The sequence below is a fragment of the Lithobates pipiens genome, unplaced genomic scaffold (assembly GCF_037356315.1).
Source record: "Lithobates pipiens isolate NorthernLeopardFrog02 unplaced genomic scaffold, aLitPip1_a1.2 Scaffold_23, whole genome shotgun sequence".
In the NCBI taxonomy this organism is placed as follows: Eukaryota; Metazoa; Chordata; class Amphibia; order Anura; family Ranidae; genus Lithobates; species Lithobates pipiens.
In genome coordinates this window covers 306,797,862-306,823,263 of record NW_027507785.1, presented here as the reverse complement: position 1 = coordinate 306,823,263, position 25,402 = coordinate 306,797,862, and positions in this window count along the sequence as shown.

Genomic DNA, 25,402 nt, shown 5'->3' with positions numbered 1-25,402 from the left:
TTATCTATTCTCTCTGCTATATCCTCTATCCCTCCCTTTTTTCTCCTATTCTTTCTCTCCCATCTCCCGGATTATCTCCTTCTTTTTCTCTCATCTCTCTGCTCATCTCCCATGTACTCTTTCTACTTTTTTTTTTTTCTTCTCCCTTCTTTTATTGTCTCTTATTTGTATGCCTCTCTCCCATAGGCGTGCGCACAGGGTGTGCCAGATGTGCCTGGGCACACCCTAATCACTCTATGCGCATTAGCATAATCACTGTGTGCCAGCAGGCAGAGGAGCCTCTTATTGGCTCTGCCAGCTTATGCACTTCTCTTTCACTGTGCTGGCAAGGAAATCAATGGTCTATATATATATAGATACACATGTTTTTGAGCTTTAGGGTGCACACCCTAATGCAATAGGCTGTGCCCACCTATGCCCTCTCCTCTCTTCTCTCCTCATCTCCTCTCCTCTCTTCTGCCCTTCTTCTTGCTCTGTCCGCTCATCTCTACCTCAACTTGTTCTTCTCTTTTCTCGTTTGCTTCTTTCTTTCCTTCTCTGTCCTCGATTCCCTTTTTCTCTCTTCCTTCTCTTCATTGTCACTTTGTTTCAATAAATGTTGCTGTCAATCATCTCATGTCTCCGAGTCACACAGTGTCCCCAGCTGACACTTCTAATGTACCTTTGTATACCCCATGCCTAGTGCAGGAGACTGAGTCTATCACCTGTCACTCATTGCAGTATACCGTCCGCTGTCACTCACAGAAGGCTCAAGGCTACAGGATTTGTGTGTTATTGTGTGCACCGCACTTCTTCTCAAGCAAGCTTAGTAAGTGAAATACAAAGTATATATTTCTAAATAGTATATTTGCTTCTTAACCACTTAAGGACCGGGGCTCTTTTTCAGACTCGTGTTTACAAGTTAAAAACACGTTTTTTATTTTTGCTAGAAAATTACATAGAACCCCCAAACATTATACATTTTTTTCTAACACCCTAGAGAATAAAATGGCGGTCGTTGCAATACTTTTTGTTACACTGTATTTGCGCAGCGGTCTTACAAGCGCACTTTAAAAAAAAAAAAAAAAAAACTTTTTTGCATAAAAAAATAAGACAACAGTAAAGTTAGCCCAATTTTTTTTTAATTTGTGAAAGATAATGTTACGCCGAGTAAATTGATACCTAACATGTCGCGCTTCAAAATTGCGCCCGCTTGTGGAATGGCGTCAAACTTTTACCCTTAAAAATCTCCATAGGCGATGTTTAAAAAATTCTACAGGTTGCATGTTTTGAGTTACAGAGGAGGTCTAGGACTAGAATTATTGCTCTCGCTCTAACAATTGCGGCAATACCTCACATGTGTAGTTTGACCATTGTTTTCATATGCAGGCGCTACTCACCTATGCGTTCGCTTCTGCGCGTGAGGTCGTCGGGGCGCTTTAAAAAAAAATATTTTTATTTTTTTTATTTTTTTTATACAGTTAAAAAAAAAAAAAGAATTTGGGTCACTTTTATTCCTATTCCAAGGAATGTAAACATCTCTGGTAATAGAAAAAAGCATGACAGGTCCTCTTAAATATGAGATCTGGGATCAAAAAGACCTCACATCTCATATTTGTACTTAAATGCAATGAAAAAAAAAAATTAAAAATTGTCATTTGAAAAAATGTGCCTTTAAGAGGTATGGGCGGAAGTGACGTTTTGACGTCGCTTCCGCCCTGCTATGGTATGGAGACGGGTGGAGGCCATCTTAGACTCACTCGTCTCAAAGGAAGTGACAGGACCCGATTGCCTCCGCCGCTATCGCCGGCTCCGGTAAGTGGAGGAGAGCATGGGAGAGCGGTGGGAGGGGGGAGTGGCACCTATCCCGCCGTCGATAATGGGGATCTTGCAGCGTATCCGCTGCAGAGACCACCATTATTGTTTACCTAACCGCCTCCTGAAGAAATGGATACCTCGGTTGTGGCAGCAGTTGCTGCTGTTACCGAGATATCCCTCTTCTAAAAAGGGACGTACATTGTCGCGCGGCGGTCGGTAAGTGGTTAAAGTGGTTGTAAACCTCAGGCATGAAATACGAACAAATCATATCCCTCTATAGTGTGTACTTGTCTCATAAGCACTAAGGGGGTTATTTACTAAAGGAAAATCCACTTTGCACTGCAAGTGCACTTGGAAGTAAAGTCACTGTAGATCTGAGGGGGACATGCAAGGAAAATAAAAAAACTGCATTTAAGCTTGTACATGATTGGATGATAAAATCAGCAGAGCTTCCACTCATTTCAGATCTACCCCTTAGATTTATGCAGGCCATACATGATCGAATTTCGAACAATTTTCTTTTCAAAATCAGAAAGTTTGTTTTTTTGTGATCCGATGGCGCCACCGTTGATTTTTCGAAATTCGGCCGACCAAGCCTTCAATTTCACCTCATGTTGCTGCAGAAAAGAATTTTCGTGGCCAGGAATCTTCTTTTCTCTCCGTAAATTTTCTTTTCTTGCACATGCACATTTTTTTTTCTTATTACATTTCTCGCTCCATTCTCCCATCATTGATTAGAAAATCGTTTGTTTTTCAGAATCCCTCTAATTTGATTGCTGCACAAAAATCGGCCAATGCTGCAGCCCACTAATGGTGCGAAATTCGTACGAAAATTCTTAGATACGATTTTCGAAAGAAAATTCTTTGTGCGAATTTGCACAGGAGTCCTGTGCGTCTTTTGGTACGTTTAAGGTCCGAATTCAGCCAAAAATTCTGGCTGAAATTGAACCTGAAACGGTGAATGGGAACGCACCAGACCCCTGCTGTGAGCCGCATGCGAAGATAGTGGGAACCCAGCCTTAAACGAAGTCTGGATCATTCACTGCCACACCCAGACAGGAATGTAACAGAGTTTACACAATAAGAAGGCAAGAGTAGAGCATTCAAAATTTCAGCCAGACCATTTTCAAATATCGTTTAATGATAAGTAAAAAAAAATAAAAAATATTTACACAAAAGGTACCACAAAACAGAAATAAGCTCCCACTAGGATCCTAAAGAGACAGGGCATTCAGTGCAAATTTGTCGTGCAAAGCCCACCTCCCCTTCCTCCCAACAAGGTTTATTTACTGTTCCATACTCCTTCACCAACTCCATACTCTAATGCCTTTGCTCTGTTGTTGCTCTGTGAATGAAGTGTGGCTTCTAGGTATAATGGAGCATATGACTTACCTAGCTGTCCGGCCAATCACCAGGCTCCAACATGTCACATGTGGTAAGACAATGACATCATACACCCAGATAAACTCTGTCACCAAAGCTTGCTCAGGGTGACCCCCTGCAGCAGAACAACTTCTTCTTTGGTGAGGGAGCATTGGTGAATCATTCACCCAGGCTTTATTTGTATTTGAAATATCACTTTTAGAGCACACAGAACTTTAAAGGGAAATTATAATGCATTTCTAGTAGGCACATATTATGAATTACTATTGCAGCCTTCACCTTAAAGTGATTATAAACAATACAATTTTTATTTTCTGAAAATAACAAACATGTTACACTTACTTGCTCTGTGTAATGCTTTTGCACAGAGTAGCCCCGATCCTCCTCTTCTTTGGTCCCTTGCCGGCCTCTCCCCCGTGCCGAGTGCCCCCACAGCAAGCAATGATTATTGGATTCTTTAAGTGATATTATACTGTAGGTTTACGTTTTATTTTTCCAAAATAACAAGCATGGCATACTTACCTGCTCTATGCAATGGTTTTGCAAAGAGTAACCCCGATCCTCCTCTTCTCGTGTCCCCTGCCGGCACTCTTGCCCCGCCCATGAGTGCCTGCCACAGCAGACCGCTTGCTATGGTGGCACTTGCGCATTGTCGCTCCCATGTGGAGTCTGTGTGTCCATAGACAAACAGAGAACAGCTCAGCCCCACTCCCTCCTCACTGGTTGTGATTGACAGCAGTAGGAGCCAATGGCTCCTGCTGTTATATCTGAGCCTGCGAGGAGGGAGAGAGCTACTGCTCTCATGCACAGCGCTGGATTGAGATCTGGCTCAGGTAAGTATAAGGGGAGGGGGGGGCTAGGGGAGAGCTGCACTAATGCAGAGAATGGATTAAAGTAAGTAACCTTCAGCCTTTAGAACCACTTTAAAATAAAACAGGCTTTCAATTTTTAATGCTTGTCCCTCCATATTTGTTTTAGTATTTAGCCTTCCCATCAGTCTTTGCACAGTTGTACAGGCTCCTCTCCTGTACTAAAATTGCTTACAAATTTTTTGTAAAAAGAAAAAAAAAAGTGTGCCCTTACATCTACAGTACCTTTAAGTGTAAGGAAATTTTCCCACAATGTTCCCTTTTTGTAGATCTTCCAACAGCCCCTTAGAAGTCCATTGGGTTGAACTGCACGTGCACATGCATCAAATAAAATATCAACGGAGGAACTGAAATAATAGTGTGGGCCAAACCCCTAAGGGAAGTCACGTGACCGTGACGACACACGTTGGGTGGAGTCGAGTGATGCTGTGCTGTGTACTGGAACTGATGCGGGGGCTGCAGCCCCGCTGTTGTTTACCAAAGTGATGACTTTTTTTACATTATGTAAGTGCAAAAGTTTTAAATAAATAAGAATTTTTCACTTACTACACCATGAGAGCACTCTATGTTTGAGCTTGTCTGCAGAGATCTACCCACGAATTTAAAGAGCCATACACCGAACAATTGGTGAAACTGTATATCACAAAGAGAAAAAGAGGGAAGAAGGAGGAGCATTGGAGAGGAGTCTGATTGTGTACCCCAGTAGAGGAAAGCATGGTATGACCTGGTATATACAGGTCACAGCTGGAGGTGAGTGCATATGTGAATGGTGGTAGGAGTCACTGTGCATGGAATAAGGATTGGTACGTAGGGGTGGACTATAATATATGAACTTTTAAACGCTAGTGTAGAAGAACACAAATTATTGCATGGAAATAAGATTCACCAGCTTATTTGATATTGTGGGGTTGATTTACTAAAGGAAAATAGACTGTGCACTTTGCAAAGTGCAGTTGCACTCTGCGAAAGCAGTTGCTCCATAGCTTAGCAAATGAGGAAAAACTCTGCCGAATTCCATCATCCAATCATATGCAAACAAAGAGGCTGGTTTTTTTTTTTTGGTTTTTTTTCTTGCATGTGATTGGGCAAAGTGAAGCTTTACCTAATTTCCTAAACTCTGTAGCAACTACACTTGCTGAGGGCAATGGCACTTTGCAAAGTGCACAGTCTGTTTGCCTTTAGTAAATTAACCCCTATGTGTTATGTTGATTTTCATGCACATAGATATTGTTATGATTGATTTTTATTGTAATTAGCACAGATATGGGTAGTACATGAGGATTTTTTTATTTTTTTTTGAATATTAGGGGCAGCCGCAGCAATTTTTTATTACTTTGTGGTTTTGTAGTCGTGGGAACACAATGGGGGGTTATTTCCAAAAGTCAAATCCACTTTGCACTACAAGTGCACTTAGAAGTAAAGTCGCTGTAGATCTGAGGGGGACCTGCAAAGAAAATAAAAAAACAGCATTTTAGCTTGCACATGATTGGATGATAAAATCAGCAGAGCTTCCCCTCATTTCATATCTACCCCTTAGATTTAGAGCGACTGCACTTCCAAGTGCACTTGCAGTGCAAAGTGGATTTGCCTTTCGTAGATAACCCCCACAGACATTTTTTTCTTTAACAACATCATTCTTGTCATTTAGAAAATGGAAAATGGAGTGATGACAAGATCCCCTCCACATAACAAAAACTGTGCTCGGGGCAGGTGACCCTCCTGCCCCCCCCCCCACTTGTCCTGACCTGGGTGAGGGTGCATGAAGGGGTACCTGTGTATGGGCCAGAAGGTTCTGGCAAGGGATCTAAAAAGATCGCCAAATGGTTTGAAATCAATTATTCTACTGTAAGTGGTTTAGATTTTAAGCAACTGGGTGTAGATGCCACTAAAAGTCACAGTACTTACTGTATATCCAAAATTGATTGATATATAAGCCAATGAATTGCTGTAAAGGCCAGTTCACACAACAATGTTTGGGTTCCGGATGTCATTCTGCATGCGCGTTTTTGGTGCATTTTTGTGCGCCCCCCCCCCCCCTTATTTTTCTCTTAAAGTGGGAGTCCGCCGGGACTCCGCGTTTTTTTTTTTTTTTTAAAAGCCAGCAGCTACAAATACTGCAGCTGCTGACTTTTAAAATAGTGACACTTACCTGTCCAGTGCGCCCGCGATGTCGGCACCCAAAGCCGATCTCTCGATCGGCTCTCGGGTGCTGCCGCCGCCATCTTGGGTATGGGAATCAGGAAGTGGAGCCTTTCGGCTTCATTTCCCGGTTCCCTACTGCGCATGCGCGAGTCGCGCTACGCAATAAGGATGGACCCGCTGCCTCTGGGAGCTGGGTGTTTCCTAGCAGGCAGCGGGGGACTTTCGGAAAGGGGCGTAAGCTATCCCGGAAGTGGGTGCAGATACCTGTACTGTACAGGTATCTGCACCCCTCCCCCCTAAAAAAGGGGCCAATTGTGGCGCCGGAGGGGGGGAGGGTTCCGATGAGCGGAAGGTCCACTTTAGGGTGGACCTCCGCTTTAATCTAAATTAAGGACATCACAGTGTTTTTTATGTGTTTTTCCACCTTCCATATATGTTCCATACAGAAAGTAAATGCTACATGCTCTACTTTTGTTGACTGCACTGGAACACACTGCACTGGTCTGAACGAGGGCCATTGGAATCCATGTTAAACACTGTCCATGCGTTTTTAGATGCACTGGACTGCATCTGGTGTAAACCGGCCCTAAAGGAATGTTTTATGGTACAGCAAAAGTATCAACCCAAATGTACTGTTGAAAATGTTTATTTTTATTACACATCATGTTAAAAATCATATAATAAAAAATACCAATGATCGAGTAGTCATCAATATTCAGGTAAAAATAACAAATTGCCTCCAGCATGATCCTGCCCCACAAGCATCCCTACACATTTATCCATAATTTATAGAATAAAATATTGCCCGTGACAAAAAATCTAGCATATATGGAAATACAGAATTTTTACATTGTTGTTACATAGATGTAGCGAGAGGACGGCCCATCTTGGATAATAAAGGGTTCTAAGTTTATTAGAACCTAAATCAGTCCCCCCCCCCCCCCCCCCCCCCGTGTAGGCAGGTAGAGGTTAACGCCGCCCTGGTTGGGAAGGTGAGGGTTCGATGTCTTTCCTGGGTCTTTCTTGGTGGGTTTTCTTGGGTCCATCCCCCCGGTCCTATGTGCTATAAAAAGGAGGCCCAGACCCTAAGGCAGGGGCGGCCCATCCACTAAGAGTGCGTGGGGTGCCACCCCTACCCTTTCCAATGCCAACGCCGCTGTCACCCCCTATTCATGTGTCCGGCTCCTTTCAGGACGCTAGGCGCATGAATTACAGCAGTGGGGGTGTTTTTTTGAAGCACCTGATTAGAGCCAGAGGCCCAATATGGTGGGCTCGTGGCACAGAGCATTGTGCTTGGAGCCCACCCAGGTGCGTTAGAAAAGCAAATGAATATTCACTTTTCTAACACTGAATCGCCTCTCTGCCAATCAGGAAATACGGGTCTGATACCCTTTATTACTGGTGGGAACACAGCAGGGGTGGACTGACAACTCATGGGGCTCCCGGGCAATAGGAGATTATGGGGCCCCTGGGTAATAGATTATGGGGCCACACAGTATACACACACACAGAATACACATACACACACTGAAAAGGTACTGGAAAGGTGGGCAGCTATAATCTGGGGATTTTTTTAAAAACACAGATTTTTACATACTGTCCCTGGTTTTATTGAGGCTGGCAACCCTGATGGGGCCCCTTAGTGGCATGGGGCCCTCGGCAGTGCCCGAGTGCCCCAATGGTCAGTCCGCCCCTGGAACACAGTGTGGTGTTTGTGGCAACCACACCGGGGTATTCATTTTGAGCACCTATCATTTACAGTGGTGTGAAAAAGTGTTTGCTCCCTTCCTCATTTCCTGTTCCTTTGCATTTTTGTCACACTTAAGTGTTTCGGAACATCAAACCAATTTAAACAATAGTCAAGGACAACACAAGTAAACACAAAATGCAATTTGTAAATGAAGGTGTTTATTATTAAAGGTGAAAAAAAATCCAAACCATCATGGTTCCTGTGTGAAAAAGTGATTGCCCCCCTTGTTAAAACATACTATAACTGTGGTTGTCCACACCTGAGTTCAATTTCTCTAGCCACACCCAGGCCTGATTATTGCCACACCTGTTCACAATCAAGGCATCACTTAAATAGGAGCTGCTTGACACAGTAAGGTCCACCAGAAGATCCTTAAAAGCTACACATCATGCCGAGACCCAAAGAAATTCAGGAACAATTGAGAAAGAAAGTAATTGAGATCTATCAGTCTGGAAAGGGTTATAAAGCCATTTCCAAAGCTTTGGGAATCCAGCGAACCACAGTGAGAGCCATTATCCACAAATGGCGAAGACATGGTACAGTGGTGAACCTTCCCAGGAGTGGCCGGCCGCCCAAAATTACCCCAAGAGCGCAGCGACGACTCATCCAAGAGGTCACAAAAGACCCCACAACAACGTCCAAGGAACTGCAGGCCTCACTTGCCTCTGTTAAGGTCAGCGTTCATGCCTCCACCATCAGGAAAAGACTGGGCAAAAATGGCCTGCATGGCAGAGTTCCAAGGAGAAAACCACTGCTGAGCAAAAAGAACATCAAAACTCGTCTCAATTTCTCCACAACACATCTTGATGATCCCCAAGACTTTTGGGACAACATTCTGTGGACCGATGAGACAAAAGTGGAACTCTTTGGAAGGTGTGTGTCCAAGTATATCTGGCGTAGAAGGAACACTGCATTTCATAAAAAGAACATTATACCAACAGTAAAATATGGTGGTGGTAGTGTGATGGTCTGGGGCTGTTTTGCTGCTTCAGGACCTGGAAGACTTGCCGTGATAAAAGGAACTATGAATTCTGCTGTCTACCAAGAGATCCTGAAGGAGAATGTCCGACCATCTGTTCGTGTACTCAAGCTGAAACGAACTTGGGTTCTGCAGCAGGACAATGATCCTAAACACACCAGCAAGTCCACCACCGAATGGCTGAAGAAAAACAAAATGAAGACTTTGGAGTGGCCTAGCCAAAGTCCTGACCTGAATCCTATTGAGATGTTGTGGTATGACCTTAAAAAGGCCGTTCATGCTCGAAAACCCTCTAATGTAACTGAATTAGGACAATTCTGCAAAGATGAGTGGGCCAAAATTCCTCCAGGATGCTGTAAAAGCCTCATTGCACGTTATCCCAAACGCTTGGTTGCAGTTGTTGCTGCTAAGGGTGGCCCAACCAGTTATTAGGTTTAGGGGGCAATCACTTTTTCACACAGGGCCATGATGGTTTGGATTTTTTTTCACCTTTAATAATAAACACCTTCATTTACAAATTGCATTTTGTGTTTACTTGTGTTGTCCTTGACTATTGTTTAAATTGGTTTGATGTTCCGAAACACTTAAGTGTGACAAACATGCAAAGGAACAGGAAATGAGGAAGGGGGCAAACACTTTTTCACACCACTGTAATTGTTTGGTTCCCATTTTAAGTTTTTTTGTTTGTTTTTTTGCACAGAGGTAACACAGGAGTATCATTTATGGTTATCGCACGAACTGTCGCGATCGACTATCGAAAGCTGTGTACTAACAATCAGATTATCGCACGATCGCTTGGAAAGTGGTATTTTTCGTATGATTTTCGGATCGTGTGTACGGGTCAGAAGTCTTGTTGAGTCTCTAGGATTGCTTTTCTTTTTCTCTTGCTCTCTCTTCACTCCAGTTTCTTCCTATGTCTCTCTTCTTCCCCATCCAGCTGTCACTTCCCCATCCAGCTGTCACTTTGGTCTTGCCTGGTTCAGTGTCTCCCTCTCACTCTCCCCGCTCACCAATTGCTGCCTTTCTAATTCTGTCACCTCTCGCTGTCACTATCCATCATCCGCACCGCCGCCGCCGTTCGCCAACACCCCTCCGCACGCTGTGTGTGAGTGCTTACCAGGCAATGCTTTCTATTATTTACCACCTTCTTACACACTCATTAACCGCATTGCTCAAGGCACAAGTGTGTCTTCTCTCTGGATTTTTTTTTTTTTTAAATGATTTTCCCATATGTGAAGCGAAGTGCCAGTGAGCAACATTTGGGCAATGCTAACAAGGTCGCCTGCAGCTCCCACCCCCCGTCACAGATATTTGACAAGGAGTGAACGCAATTCCCGCACCCTTCCCCGACGCTTCCCTAGCTGTTTATTTCAGGAATATTGGGGGAGGGGGGCAGACGGTATATATCTTTCCTCTTGGAATAACACATCTCCAAAATGCTTTCATTTCCTGCGATTCCCTGTCCCATCGCTGTGCGCTACTTTTTTTTTTTTTTTTTAATCCTTTGCTTACTGGACAGTTATACCCCCTTCCTGCCCAGGCCAGTTTTCAGCTTTCAGCGCTGTCACAATTTAAATGACAATTGTGCGGTCATACAACGCTGTACCCATATGACATCGTTATCATTTGTTCTCCACACGAATTGAGCTTTCTTGTGGTGGTATTTACTCACCACTGGGTTTTTTTTTTGCCAGACAAACAAAAAAGACCGAAAATTTTGAAAAAAAAACTCCAGTTTTAATAGTTTGTTGTACGCTGATGATGTTGCACTGATAGGCATTGATAGGTGACACTGATGGGCACTGATTAGACCTACCTGGTGGGCACTGATCAGGAGGCACCAATGAGGCTGCACTGATAGGTAGCGCTGATTGACACTGATAGGTGGCTCTGATGGGCACTGATAGGCGGAACTAATGGGCACTGATGAGGCGTCACTGGTGGGCACTGATCAAGAGGCACTGTTGAGGCTGCACTGATAGGTGGTGCTGATTGACACTGATAGGTGGCACTGATGGCCACTGATAGGCATCACTGATAGATGGCCCTGGTGATGAGGCACCGATGGGCACTGACTGGCAGCACTGATTGGCACTGATATGTGGCACTGGTGAGCATTGATAGGTGGCACTGTGGGCACTGCTTAGCAGTGCTGATGGGCACTGGTAGGTGGCACTAGTGGGCACTGTGTAGGAGAACTGATGGGCACTGGTAGGCAGCACTGGTAGGTGGCACTGGTGGGTACTGCTTAGCAGTACTGATGGCCAATGGTGGGCACTGCTTAACAGCAGTGACTGTCACTGTGTGGGACTGATGTCCGTTAACACAAGCCGGTAATTACACAGATAGGGGGCACTGGTAGGTGGCACTGATAGGCAGCACTGATAAGTGCCACTGATGATGAGGCACCGATGGGCACTGATTGGAAGCACTGATGGGCACTGATTGGTTGCACTGGTGGGCGCTGCTTAGCAGTACTGATGGGAACTGGTAGGTGGCACTAGTTGGCACTGCGTAGTAGAACTGATTGGCACTGGTAGGCACACTGGTGGGCACAGATTAGCAGTACTGATGGGCACTGGTGGGCACACTGTCACTGTGTGGGACTGATGTCCTGTTTTCACAAGTCGGTAATCTGTTTATTTTTTTCTCCTCATGCTGTCAGCGTGAGGGGAAAAAAAGCTCATTACCAATCTTCTGTTTACATCACGTAATCAGCTGTCATTGGCCAAGGTCTCGTTGGTCACAGAACTTGCCACCTGCAGCCAACAGGGGGCACAGGGGAAACGCGGGCATGGCATGACTTACATAGACACCCTCCCGGCAATCTAAGCCTGCGCTGTGCCCATCTTTAGCACAGGTGTGAAGTGGTTAAAGCTAACTCTTTCTTTTTTTACATTTATATTTATTTTAAGATTTTAATTTATTGACTTTTTTACATTTATACTTAAAGAGTAACTCCACTTTTGTTGAGAAGAAAACATTCCCCTCTGTGTGATCTGTGTATCTATTGCAAGGATTCTAGCAGATTCCTACCTTTTGTTACTCGGAAGAAATCCCTGTTTGTTTATCTGTGTCCATGGGCACAGTGGGTCTAATGGGAGTCATTTTTAAATTATAAGCTGCTGAACTAGCACTGTTCTAATGAGGAAAGTAGCATGGGCTGCATCCCTTTAGACGTGATTTCTTGAGAGCGTCTCAGCAAAAATTAAAAAAAAAAATTGTTGCAGGGGATGCCCAAAATCTGACTTGTAAATTAGTGTAGACTTCTGGGAAAATGAGTAAGCCAATCACACAAGCAAGAAACGACATACCTGGGTTGTTCTGCACACCGTCTGTATACAGAATGCCTCCAGATTGCTATATTGTATGGAATTTTACAGACAATGACGGAGAGTGCATGTACAGGGCCAGACAGAGACAGGCAAAAAAAAGTTTCCTCAGTTTAGGCCGATATGTATTTTTCTACATATTTTTGGTAAAAAAATTGCAATAAGCGATAAGCCTACATTGATTGGTTTGCACAAAAGTTATAGCGTCTACAAAATAGGTTATTGATTTATGGCATTTTTATTATTTTTTTCTTTTTACTAGTAATGCTGCAATTTTTATTGTGACTGTGACATTATGGTGGACAGATCGGACTCTTTTGACACTATTTTGGGACCAGTGACATTTATACAGCGATCAGTGCTATAAAAATGCACTGATTACTGTATAAATGTCACTGGCAGGGAAGGGGTTAACACTAGGGGGCAATCAAGGGGTTCAATGTGTTACCTAGGGAGTGATTCTAACTGTGGGGGAGATGGGACTGACTAGGGAGGAGACCGATCCTTTATACTAGGAACACATCCTCTTTGTCCTATGATAAACAGCACACTGGTGACATCTATCATAGAACCTGGTCCAGGAGGCAGGACTTCGTATGACAGCAGCCACACCGGGTCAACGGTAGATCTCCGCTCTGTGTAATCCAGCGGCTCTTCTCTCTCTAATCCCCATGCACTGAACAGACTGTATTGATGGGCTATGGTGAGGCTGCATTGATGGGTACTGACAAGGCTGAGCTGATGGGCACTAGTGAGGCTGCATTGATGGGCACTGATGAGGCGGCATTGATAGACACTAGTGAGGCTGCATCGATGGGCATTGGTGAGGCTGCATTGATGGGCACTGGTGATGGTGAGCTGATTCGTGGTTTAATGGGCCACTTGACTAGACTTGCCCCCCAGGCCTTAGGCTGCCAGCCCTCCCCTGTCTGTAGTAGTCAGTGCTACTACGGTGATTGCTGAGTAGAAAGTGGCAGTGACTACAGGTGGGTGATCCCTTAGCACTGCCACCATTCACAGAACACCTTTTTTTTTTTTTTTTTTTTGTATTGTTTTTTTTTTTCAGTAAATACAAGGCATTCTCTGATTGGACAAGGTGTAGTTTGTGATGGCACTGACCCTCCTCTCCACCTTATCCATTCAGAGCATGCCTTGTATTTATTGAAAATATATACAAGGTTTCCTATGAATGGAGGCAGTGCCCATCAAGGGACCCCCTGAGGTCAGTGTGCAGAGAAGAAGCTGCTGGCACAAAACCTAGAAGATATGGCAATCACTGTAGTAGCACCAACTACTACATTGATTTTCATCTACTCCAGGGGCCCACTGGGTATGACATCTGAATACTTACATTGTGACAAGCTGGAGGACCAATGTAAGTATGCAATGTAAATAATTCCTGGAGCTACGCTTTACATTCCTAGATAGGCCAAAGGAATGGTTTTTGCTTTCTGTGACCCGCTGGGTAGAATTTCCATTACTTCCTGTTTGAAAGACAGAAATCTCCCAAAAGTAAGGCAAATTCTCCTCTTAAAAAGTTGTCCGTAAAAAAAAAAAGGTCCTGATTGGAGGATTTCCGCTATATTCATGTTATGGTGACAACTCAAACTTTGGATTTTCCCTTTCTTTCAGTCTAGACAGCAATGATCACCAGGAGAAATAGAGATGGCGACTCTCTCCAGTGGGGACACAAACCCGACTTTGTCTTGGCATCGGAATCTTGAAATCCTCTGTGCAGCAGAGTTAAGACTGAGAGAGGGAGAAGGAGTACTATGGAGCCAATCAGTTTTGCTGCAGTGCTGGGAGCATGTTAATAGGAAGAGAAGTGACAGAGAGATGACCTCATTAGACATGTGCACTGCCGAAATATGTGGTCGTTTTTGTTTCTTTTTTTTTTTTTTCAGGTCATTCGTAAAAATTCGTAAATTGGTCAATTTAAAAAATTCTGAAAGAAAAAAATCCGGAAGTTGAAAAGAACGAAAATCTGAAAATTCTAAAGAATAACTAACTAATAATAACTAACTATTAAATTATAGGTATTGGAATTTCCTTTCAAATTTGTCTGTTAGTGAACGTAACGAATACGAATTCATCTCAAGTTACAAATTATCCGAAACAACGAATGCCACATCTAAATTAATTTTGAGGAAAATAACGAATTGAATCCATTTTGCAATAAGTAAACATTGTTAGGCACACTTTAACCCTTTGGTCGCCCTAGATGTTAACCCCTTCCCAGCCAGTGTCATTAGTACAGTGACAGTGCATAATATTATCACTGATCACTGTATTAGTGTCACTGGCAGTTAATCAGTCCCCCCCAACTCCTCGTGTCAGATTTCCCTCCCCACTATCACTGTCTCATTATAAGTCACTGATAGTCGTCATTAGTAGTATAAATAAAAAAGTAAACATTCCATAGTTTGTAGACGCTATAAAACTTTCATGCAAACCAATCAATATACACTTATTTATTTATTGATTTATTTTACTAAAGACATGTAGCAGACTACAATTTTTTTTTTTTTTAAGTTTATATTGCAAAATAAAAACAGCGGTGATTGAATACCACCAAAAGAAAGCTCTATTTGTGTGAAAAAAAAAAAAAAAACATTTAATTTGGGTACAGTGTTGCGGGAGCAATTAACTGTTAAAGTAGCGCAGTGCTAAATAGCAAAGGATGGCCTGGTCATGAAGGGGGTAAAACCTTCTGGAGCTGAAGTGGTTGAATATTATGAAATGTATATACAGACCATTTATTTCTTAAAACTGTACATTGCTGCTAAGCCATAAATAATAGAAGACCACTTTAAAATCACTTCTACACGATCATTACTCATTAATGGCCCAGTTAATTGCATGTATATTGTCTGCTGCCCCCCTGTGGCCCAATCCCATCTACAAGGTCTTCTTTCTAGCAGCAAAGGCAGTGGCTTAAAGCGGAGTTCCACCCAAAAATGGAACTTCAGCTCACCTGATTCCCCCCCCCCCCCCCGGTGCCACAATTGCCACCTTTCATGAGGGAGGGGGGTGATATCTGTCTTTGACAGGTATCCCTTCCCACAACCGGGAGCCTCAGCCATGGGTATTGAAGTCATGACTGGGGCTCCCTCCTCCTCCCTCCTCCTTCCTCTGTCGCCGGGTCAGTAGGAGAGAGGAGTGGGCCTCGCGCATGCGCAGTAGGGTTCCATTGCGGGTAAGGCTACAATGCTAAGCTCACTTACCCGCAATGGTGGCGGCAGCACCCGACAGCTGATGGAAACATCAGCTGCGGTGCCGACATCGCTGGACTCCAGGACAGGTAAGTGTGCGATTATTAAAAGCCAGCAGTTGCAGTATGTGTAGCTGCTGGTTTTTATTTTTATTTTTTTTGGACGGACCTCCGCTTTAACTATACCTATGTGGCTGTTATGGGTACAATATGGGAGGTGAGAATGATGCCCCCAGCTGGGAGCTGAACTCCTGGATAAGAAAATTCTGTCTAAATACATTTGTCATGTGACTTCCTTGATTCTTGGTGAGCTTTGTGTATTTCTTCCAGATCTGTGCAGTAATCCAGTGTGAGACTTAAATACTGTAATAAAGACCAGTCACTACTGCTCTCTCTCCTTGTGCAGGGTGACTGGTCTTGTCTCCGCCCCCTCCTGTAGTTTTCTGCAGGCAGCCTGTAGTGGGTGGAGCCTGCTGGGTCCCTCCCACAAGTCACTGATGCTCTCTCTCCTTGTGCAGGTGACTGGTCTTGTCTCTGCCCCCTTATGTTGTTTTATGTTCTGGGTGGAGTCTACTGGGTCCCTCCCACCAGTCACTGCTGCTCTCACTCCTTGTGCAGGGTAACTGGTTTTATTTCCACCCCTCCGTTGTTATATATAGTGGGTGGAGCCTGCTGGGTTCCTCCCACCAGTCACTGATGTGCTCTCTCCTTATGCAGGGTGACTGGACTTATTGGCGCCCCCTCCTGTTGTTTTATTAGTGGGTGGAGCCTGCTCACTCGCTCCCACCAGTCATTGCTGCTCTTTCTCCTTGTGCAGGGTGACTGGTCTTGTCTTCGCCCCTCCTTTGTTTTATATAGTGGGTGGAGCCTGCTGGGTCCCTCCCACCAGTCACTGATGTGCTCTCTCCTTGTGCAGGGTAACTGGTCTTATCTCTGCCCCCTCCTGTAGTTTTCTGTAGTGGGTGGAGCCTGCTCAGTCACTCCCACCAGTCACTGCTGCTCTTTCTCCTTGTGCAGGGTGCCTGGTTTTGTCTCCCCCCCATCCCTTAGTTGTTTATAGTGGTCTTATCTCCGCCCCCTCCTGTAGTTTTCTGTAGTGGGTGGAGCCTGCTGGGTCCCTCCCACCAGTCACTGCTGCTCTTCCTCCTTATGCAGGTTGACTGTCAGCCCCTTCTTTGTTTTATATAGTGGGTGGGGCCTGCTGGGTCCCTCCCACCAGTCACTAATGTGCTCTCTCCTTGTGCAGGGTAACTGGACTTATCTCCGCCCCCCTCTTGTAATTTTCTGTAGTGGGTGGAGCTTGCTCAGTCATTCCCACCAGTCACTGCTGCTCTCTCTCCTTGTGCAGGGTAACTGGTGTTGTCTCCGCCCCCTCCTGTAGTTGTATATAGGGGGTGGAGCCTGCTCAGTTCCTCCTATTGGTCACTGCTGATATCTTTCCTTGTGCAGCATGACTAGTCTTATCTCCGCCCCCTCTTGTTGTATGTTCTGGGTGGAGCCAGCTAAGTCCCTCCCACCAGTCACCCCTTGTCTTCCTCCTTGTGCAGTGTAACTGCTCTTGTCTGGGTTTGCCACAGCTCTGCTCTCTGCACAGACTATGTTGTGATGATGTCCAATGTAATGTCTTGGTTTGCAAAGCTATTCGTGGGCACAAAGTTGATTTATATGCTTTGCGGTTACTGAGGAATATATAGAAATAAAAGTTTTTGTGATCGGCGTTCTGCTATAAACATAGAAAATATGACGATAGCACTGACCCCATACTGTATCATTAGGCTTTGGACAGGATGCAGTTGAAGCTGTCCCTCACCCCCCTGTGAAATCTCAGAGAAGAGCGATTAGAAGCATGGGTGGCATCTTCAGGGTCGTTGCTAGCCAGCTCTCCCTCACTTTATCATTATGGTTGTTATTTTTTAGTCTTTTTTTTTTTTTTAAGTAAATACTATAGGATTCCAAAGATGATAGAAGTGGTGGAAGGGCTTAGATTTCACACCAAAGCCCTAAAATCTTTTACTACTAAAAACATCACAAGAGAAGGAAAAAAAGACAGATTAGCTACCGCAGACAGAGCATTTATCTGGAAAAGGATGGTAAAGCATTTAACAATAAATTAATACATTTCTCTTATTTGCTCTCCTTTGGTCTGTTACATGCAGTATAGCATTGAAAGTGTTCAGGCAGCCAGGATATATTGTAACTACAGTAAAACCTTGGTTTGAGAGTAACTTGGTTTGAGAGCATTTTGCAAGACAAGCAATTTTTTTAAATACATTTTAGAAATGATATACAAGTGATGTCTTGATATACAAGTAGCATCACATCACAACTGAGTATAAAAGAGAAGAGAGGCGCCTCTAAGTGTAGCAATATGGTTACATTTAATTAAGGTACAACAATTAGCAACATATTGCTACACTTAGAAGCGCCTCTCTTCTCTTTAGCAGCTTGCCGATATCCGTCGGCAGAAAGCCACTGCTGGGCAAACCGCTGTACCTGTACTCCTTCAAGAACTGTACAGCAGGGGACCCGCCGTGCATGATCAGCGGGCGTGATTGCCGATGGCCACCCAGGATCTCGGGCACGAGAGCCGTAATGAGGATTTGTGCGTGTAAATGTCAGGCCTGGGCTCAGCCCTTCCTTCCTCTGAGCTGGGCGCTCAGCTGTCGGCTAATTGCCAGCTCCTATCTCTCCACAGTGACTCATCTGTTGATTATATCCTGCTCGTCAGTCCTGCCTATTAGGAGGAGGGAGAGATTTTACCTTTATTGTGGCCGGGCAGGACACTTTTTGAAGTCTTGTCTTACCCGTCCAGGGAACGCCCGAACCTTGAGGCATTCCCTGGACGCCCTTGAGGCAAGGCTTCACTTCTTGATTCACTTACCGAAGATGGAGGCGGCAGCATCCGAGGACCGAGGGAGGGTTCGGCCTCGGGTGCCAACATTGTGGGCACCCTGGACAGGTAAATGTCCTTATTTTAAAAGTCAGCTGCTGCAGTATTTGTATCTGCTGACTTCAAAAAAAAAAACTGGCAGACCTCCACTTTAAATTCCTGGGTTATGTAATTTCCACTGCTGTTTTTATTTATTTTTTTTATTTTTTTTAGCGATGAACCCTGAGAAACTTTCAGCAGTCCTACAGTGGCCCCAAACCTGTGGGTTTACATCCTCTGCAGCGTTTTCTTGGCTTTGCCAACTATTATCAGAAGTTTATTCGTAACTTCTGGTCAAGCCCCTGACTGAAATGACCAGAAAGGAAGGTAACCCACAGAGTTGATCTCCGGAGTCCATTAAAGCGGAGGTCCACCCTAAAATGGACCTTCCGCTCATCGGATTCCTCCCCCCCTCCGGCGCCACAATTGGCACCTTTCAGGGGGGAGGGGGGTGCAGTTACCTGGATAATCCAGGTAACTGCACCCACTTCCGGGCTAGCTCTCTGCGGAAAGGGGCGTACATTACGCCCCTTTCCGCAAGTGCCCGCCCCCTTCCGCAAGTGCCCCGCTGCCTGCTGGGAAACACACAGATCCCAGAGGCAGCGGGGACCGTCCTCATTGCGCAGCACGGCTCGCGCATGCGCAGTAGGGAACCGGGAAATGAAGCCGAAAGGCTCCATTTCCTGATTCCCACACCCAAGATGGCGGCGGCAGCACTCGAGTGTCGATCTAGAGATCGGCTTCGGGTGCCGACATCGCGGGCGCGCTGGACAGGTAAGTGTCACTATTTTAAAAGTCAGCAGCTGCAGTATTTGTAGCTGCTGACTTTAAAAAAAAAAAAAAAAATGCGGAGTCCCGGCGGACTCCCGCTTTAAGGCCTTTGAGAGTCTCAAGGCTGCTTTTATTTCTGCTCCTGTGTTGACACATCCTGATCCTACGTTACCTTTTATCCTTGAGGTTGATGCTTCTGAGACTGGAGTTGGCGCCCTTCTGTCTCAATGTCCTACCTCTGAGAGCACTTTGCATCCTTGTGGCTACTTTTCCAAGAAATTGTCACCTGCGAAGTGCAATTACGAGATTGGTGACTGAGAGCTGTTAGCGATCATTTAGCCCTGAAAGAATGGAGAAATCTCCGCAAAGGTAGCACTGTGCCCGTTCTCATTCTTACTGACCATAAGAATCTCACATTCTTGTCTGAGGCTAAACGTCTCTCTCCCAGAAGGGCGCGATGGGCTCTTTTCTTGTCAAGTTTCAATTAAATTGTCTCATTCTTACCAGGTACTAAGAATGTAAGGGTTACAGCAATTTTCCACCACTTTTCCTTCACATATAACCCCTTGATCACCCCCTAGTGTTAATCCCTTCACTGCCAGTGACATTTACACAGTAATCAGTGCATTTTTATAGCACTGATCGCTGTATAAATATCAATGGTCCCAAAAAAGTGCCAAAAGTATCATATTTGTCCGCCTCAATGTCGCAGTCCCAATAAAAATCGCTGATCGCTGCCATTACTAGTAAAAAAAATAATAATAATAATAAAAATGCCATAAATCTATTCCCTATTTTGTAGACTATAACTTTTGTGCAAACCATTCAATATAGTAAATTTGAGAAGTGCAAATTCCATTTTGAACAGGTTAAAGGTCCACACAAAAATTTAACTTTTGTTTTCTTTTTCCATACATTACTGAGGGTAGCACAGTGGTGTAGTGGTTATCACTCTCACCTAGCAGTAAAAAGGGTCACTGGTTTGAATCCTAACCACAGCACTACCTGTCTGGAGTTTGCATGTTCTCCCTGTGCCTGCGTGGGTTTCCTCTGGGTACTGCGGTTTCCTCCTACACTCCAAAGACATGCAGGTAGGCTAATTGGCTTCTGTCCCAAATTGGCCCTAGTATATGAATAGGGACCTTGGATTGTGGGCTCCTTGAGAGTAGGGACCAATGTGAGTGTGCAATGTACAGGGATAGGGACAATTGTAGACACTCACTCAGGTTGAACTGGATGGACTGGTGTCTTTATTCAACCTTACTAACAATCTAACTATGCATTTTGCCGTTTTTTTAACCAAAAATATGAAGAAGAATACATATGAGCCTAAACTGATGAAGAAATTTATTTAATTTTTTAAAATTTTGATATTTATTATAGCAAAAAGTAAAAAATATTGTTTTTTTTATTTCAAAATTGTCGGTCTTTTTTTGTTTATAGCGCAAAAAATAAATATTGCATAGGTGATCAAATACCACCAAAAGAAAGCTCTATATGTAGGAAAAAAAATGTAAATTTTATTTGGGTACAACGTCGCAGGACCGTGCAATTGTCAGTTAAAGCGACACAGTGCCGTATCACAAAAATGGCCTGGTCAGGAAGTGGGTAAATCCTTCAAGGGCTGAAGTTGTTAATACTCTGGAGCTCCTGATGGATTTTGCTTCTAATCCCCTTGTGGAGGCTTCCATTTGGATGGACATTTTATGGTTACACAACCTGATCACATTGCTATAATCTTTTTATATGGACTATAAACTGAAGGACTAATTAATAAATGGTTGTGGAACGAATCCTTTAGGTTTCCATTATTTCTTATGGGGAAATTTGCTTTCATATACAAGTGCTTTGGATTACAAGCATGTTTCTGGAACTAATTATGCTTGCAATCCAAGGTTGTATATTGTAAAACATTGTACTGTTACCATTTGGCATTGTTCCCTGCTAACTGTGGGCTATAATCCACCTCCCCTGTTATGGAGAAAAAAGGGAAGTGGTATGTAGTCCCAACACTTTCCCTGTCCTGGGGTGATGACTGAGGAACGTCTTAGGACAGGAAATTAGTTAATGTGACCGGTTAAAATAGAGGAAAATGTATGGAAAATAAAACAAATGCAGCCATCACATCCAAGGACAAGCAAGCTGCAATACTAACATTTTTTGTTTCAAGGTTTAGAAATGCTTCAAAGGTTTCTCCATGCGCTCCTGTCCCTTTTTTTGATGGCAACTTCAATAGACAACTTGGTTCTTAGCAGTGTACTGACTACACTTAAAGTGATTGTAAAGCTTCATTATTTTTTATTTTTTTTAATAACAAACATGTTATACTTGAGTTTGGATGGGATTCAATAAACTCATCCTTTGCTCTAAGCCCTTGTACACACGGTCGGAGATTCCGACAAACAAATCCGTCGGATTTTGTCCGAAACTGTTGCATACACACGGTCGGACAAAGTTGTCGGAAAATCCGACATGATGACGTTATTTCGTTACAACAGGACTACGTTCATGCTAGTAGCCAATAGCTTTGGTGTAGGAATTTGATCTGAGCATGCGTGGCACTTTGTCCGATCGGAATTCTCCACACATGATCGGAGTATGTCCGATCGGAGCATTTTGACGGAAAATTTTACCAACAAGTTGGAAAACATGGTCCATCGGATACTCTGACGGAAACAGTCCGATGGAGACCACATACAGTCGAAATATCCGACAAAACGGTCCGATCGGACACATTCCGACGGAATCTCCGACCGTGTGTACAAGGGCTAAAAAGTGACTGGTGCCCACCTATTCACATTGCTCTACTACTTGTCAAGGACTTGACCCTGGGTTAAAATGTTAGCACACCCTGACTTTAAGGTTCCCCATTTATCTTTGGCGGTCAAGGTGCTGCCACATACCTACAGATCAATTATAGCATTGCAATTATCTTACTTTGACTATCCTCACCACCCTTCCTTCCCTTCCTCCATTTCCTCCCCCCTCCCTCCCTCACTTTTCTTCCATCTTCCTTCCTTCCTCCTCCCCTCCTTTCCTCCTTTCTGTACCCATCTTACTGTGCCCATCATTGCCCACCATCGTTCCTTCCTTCTTTCCTCTTCCTTTTTTCCCACCTTACTATACACATCGTCATTATCCTTTTTTTTTCCTATTATCGCCCATTTCCTTTTTTCCCTTTATAATACTTACCTCTCTTATTTCTTTTCTTCCCCCTTTCTTTCCAATGCCTTCATTCTTTCCTCATTTTCTTTCAACTTTTCTTCCATCATCACCCAACACCATTCTTCCTTCTTTCCACCCCTATACCTACATCTTTTGCTTCCTTCCTCTATTCCTTCTTTACATTCCTCTTGCCTTTCTTCTTTCCATTTACCTACCTTCCATTCCTTTCACCCCCCCCCCCCCTTCCCCACTGTCTTTCCCTTCACTTTACTCCCTTGTTTCCCTTCCCTTTCCTTCCTCTCCCTATCCCTTTCCTATATTTCCTTCTTCTTTCCTTCTCATGTTTTCTTCCATTATTTCTCCCATCCTTCCTCCAAAAAATTCTTCCTTTCATCCCTACTGCTTTTCCATCCTCTCTTCCATCCATCCATTCTTTTCCTCACTCCACCTGTCTTTCCCCCTTTCCTTCCTCTTCAATCTTCTTCCATTAATCCTTCCTTCCCTTCCATCCTTTCTTCCATCAATCTGTCCATTCCTCCCCCTCCCCACGTCTGTTCTTTTTTTCCCTTCCTCTGTTCTTTTTTCATTATTCCTCCCATCCTTCCTTGCCTTCCATCCTATCTTCACTCCATCCATCCATCCATCCATCCATCCATCCATCCATCCATCCTTTCCTCCCTCCCTCCCCCTGCCTTTTCTCCCTTCCATCCTCTCCCTTCTTCTTCCATTCTTCTTCCTATCTTTCCCTTCATTTGATACACTCTTCCATCCATCCATAGCTTAACCCTCGTTTTTCCTCCTTTGTTTCCTCTCCATTCTTCTACGATTATTCCTCCTGTCCTTCCCTCCATTCCATCCATCCCCCCATCTTTACACCTTTTCTTCCTTTCTTCTTCCCATCCTTCTTTCTATTCCATCCTCTCCTCCATCCGTCCATCCCCCTATCTTTCCTCCTTTTTTTTCCTTCCTCTCCATTCTTCTTCCGATCCTTACTTTCATTCCATCCTCTCTTCCATCCATCCCTCCCCTACCCTCCACCCCCCCCCCCCCATATTTCCCCCTTTCTTTCCTTCCTCTCCATTCTTCTTATCATCCCTCCATCCTCCCTTCCATCCTTCCCCAGTCTATGTGTGTCTGGCTCAGTCCCTGCTGCATTGCTGTCAGTCTTCACGTTCTCTCCCTGTCAAACAATCTATTATCCTGTTATTCCTTCCTGCACTCTTCCTATTATCGTTCTTTTGCCTGTCAAGCGCTTTCCCTCTGCCATATCTTCTACGCAGGTTTATGCAGAGATTAGTGGAACGATTGCTTGGAATTAATCCGTAGAACTATTGTTTCCTCCTGGGGTCCGGGTTGGAGAGATTCTAGCTAATAATAACAGCCGGCTCCGGTTATTTACCTCTACAATACCGAAAAAAAAAAACTGATTCTAAAAACTGTTATCTGGGCATTTCTGTAATCTGCATTATTTCATACAAGGAACAGCCGCCTGAGCTGTGCTGAATGGAGGATTTAAAGGGCACATCTGGGGAATAAGTCATTGTGAATGGAGGGACACACATCTTGAAGAATCAAACTCCATCCAAAACATGATAGAAACATGGTGGGTGTCATTGTCTGGGTGTTGCCTCCAGGTTGTCATCAAGTGAGTTAATGACCTTGAAATGTACAGGGTAGGACTTCACTGGCCACATGCTGTTGTCTGTCCCTCTCCTCTAAATAATGCAAAATGTTTATTTAAAGGCTATACACTAATATATATATATATATATATATATATATATATATATATATATATATATATATATATATATATATATATATATAAAAACGCTTCAAAGTTGCGCCCACTTGTGGAATGGCGACAAACTTTTACCCTTAAAAATCTCCATAGGCAACATTTAAAAAATTCTACAGGTTGCATTTTTTGCGTTACAGAGGAGGTCTGGGGCTAAAATTATTGCTCTCACTCTACTGATCGCGGCGATACCTCACATGTGTGGTTTGAACACCGTTTTCATATGCGGGTGCTACTCACGTATGCGTTCACTTCTGCATGCAAGCTCGGTGGGACGGGACGCATTTAAAAAAAAAAAATCTTATTTATTTTGCGTTTTATTTTTTATTTTTAAACTGTTTTAAAAAAAAAATTGTGTCACTTTTATTCCTATTACAAGGAATGTAAACATCCATTGTAATAGAAAAAAACATGACAGGTCCTCTTTAATATGAAATCTGGGGTCAAACAGACCTCACATCTCATATTTGGACTTAAATGCAAAAAAAGCAAACAAAAAAAACAAAAAAACCCCCCAATTTTTATTCTTTTGAAAAAATGACAACAAAAAAATGTGCCTTTAAAGCGGAGGTCCACCCTAAAGTGGACCTTCTGCTCATTGGAATCCTCCCCCCCTCCGGCGCCACAATTGGCACCTTTCAGGGGGGAGGGGGGTGCAGGTACCTGTACAGTACAGGTATCTGCACCCACTTCCGGCGTAGATTCTGCAGAAGGTACGCCCCTTTCCGCAGAATCTACGCCCCTTTCCGAAAGTCCCCCGCTGCCTGCTGGGAAACACACGGATCCCAGAGACAGCGCAGTAGGGAACCGGGAAATTAAGCCGAAAGGCTCCACTTCCTGATTCCCATACCCAAGATGGCGGCGGCAGCACCCGAGAGACGATCGAGAGATCGGCTTCGGGTGCCGACATCGCGGGCGCGCTGGGCGGGTAAGTGTCATGATTTTAAAAGTCAGCAGCTGCAGTATTTGTAGCTGCTGGCTTTTAAAAAAAAAAAAACGGCGGAACTCCCGGCGGACTCTCGCTTTAAGACGTATGGGCGGAAATGACGTTTTGACATCGCTTCTGCCCTGCTATGGTATGGAGACGGGTGGGGGTCTTCTTCCCCTCACTCATCTCCATACCTAGCAAGGAGACAGACGCGATCGCCTCTGCCGCTGCCGACGGCTCTGGTAAGCGGCGGAGGGCACCAGATCGCGGCAGGAAGGGCGGGCCTCTCCCGCCACAGATAAAAGTGAGTTTGCAGAGAATCTGCCACAGAGACCTCATGTAGCCGAC